This window comes from Myotis davidii, unplaced genomic scaffold (genome assembly GCF_000327345.1).
Source record: "Myotis davidii unplaced genomic scaffold, ASM32734v1 scaffold27, whole genome shotgun sequence".
Classification (NCBI taxonomy): Eukaryota; Metazoa; Chordata; class Mammalia; order Chiroptera; family Vespertilionidae; genus Myotis; species Myotis davidii.
Genome location: NW_006297821.1, coordinates 2,440,244 through 2,441,930, shown reverse-complemented (window position 1 = coordinate 2,441,930; position 1,687 = coordinate 2,440,244).

Below are 1,687 nucleotides of genomic sequence, written 5' to 3'. Positions count from 1 at the left end.
AATAAAAATATATTTTTAAAAAAGAAAAATAAAATTCAGAATGAGAACAAGGACTTGAAGTCAGGATCACATTGTTCTCCTAGATTCATTTTTTAGACAAAATAATGTAAAGAATCTTCTATCACTTCATCACCAATGAAGTTTGTCTGAATTTTTTTTTAATATGTATTTTTTATTGATTTCAGTCAGAGAGAGAAGGAGAGGGAGAGAGAGAAATATCAATGATGAGAGAATCATCGATCAGCTGCCTCCTGCATCCCCACACTGGGGATCGAGCCCACAACCCAGGCATGTGCCCTGACCGGGAATTAAACCGTGACCTCCTGGTTCATGGGTTGATGCTCAACCATTGAGCCACACTGGCCGGGCATGAATTACTTTTTTAAAATCTAGAATGATGGGGCCTTCCATTCAACTTCATGGAGAAAGTGGCAGAACCAGGATTGGAACCCATTGCTGGACGACCTCCAGTGGGGGTGAAATTTCTGGCCTCTCTCCTTAGTGTTCCTGAGCTCCAGCCTCTATTGTCCCTCCAGGTCTCCAGGCTCTCTCTCCAGCTGGGCCTCCGCCTCCACCTCCAGCTTCCACCTTATCTCAGACTAGCACACTGCAGGGGAGGGCTTGATAGGGATGGGCCTCCAGGCCTGGGGCTCTGAGTGAGGCTTGCACAGAGGCATCCTCTGGCAACCCTTCCTCTTCCCTCTCTTTCTGGCTGCTCCCGGTCCCTGGAGCAGCCACCATTGCATTCGCCTCTGTGTTCCAGGGACTAACACTTGGTGAGTTGTTGGAGGAAGGACACTCAGTACTTGGCAGCCTTACTAGCTGCGTAATTTGGTGGGAGGTGGCGGAGGGGGAGGGGGGGGACACGCTTCACTGACAGTGGAGACCCCCTCCGCCTCAATCGTGCCCTGAACATAGGAAATGATTATTACCCTCATCAGCGCTGTCATCACCCCTCTCCTTCAAGGCCAAGGATTTCAACAGAGCCCCTGAGCGCCAGCAAGCAGGTGACGCGGCAGTGGACGGCCAGCTGGGGGTGGGAGGTGAGAGGAGTGTTCCCGTTGGTTCGGCGAGAACTGTCACGTGAGGCACTTCAACAAGGGCAGGGGGCGCCCTCTGCACCCCCCCTCCCCACTTGTGGACACACGCAGAAGCGCAGCGCGTCCTCGGGTGCTCCGGGCTTCCCTGCGTCACCTGGCGCCAGGGTGCCCTTCGCGACACCACCATTCATTCTTCTCGCAAGGCAGGCGCAGCGCGGGCACCCGGGCGGGGAAACCGCAGGGCGCGGCGGACGCTTTGAACCCGAGTTCAGGCGCCAGCGTTAGGGCTGGGGGCGGGCATCGGTCCTGGTGCTCGCGTGTCGACCCCGTTACCGTTACCGAGACCTCTCCCAGGCGAGACCGAGACACGCAGAGACTCGGGAGATGGAGACACAGGGGTCCATGGGTACAGGGGCCAAGCACGGACACAGGTGCAGAAGGGCAAAGGCCCCTGTACCCATTGAAGGCCGACACAGACGGAGACCGTCACACAGAAAGGTCACGGAGGCAGACACCGGCAGACACTTTCTGGACTGCCATGCAGGCAGGCAGAGACAGACACAGAGGGGCAGTCAGAGAAACACAGATGCAGGCGCACAGTTTAAAACCCGCAGAGCAGCCCAATACAAGCCCGCCGACGGCGAGGA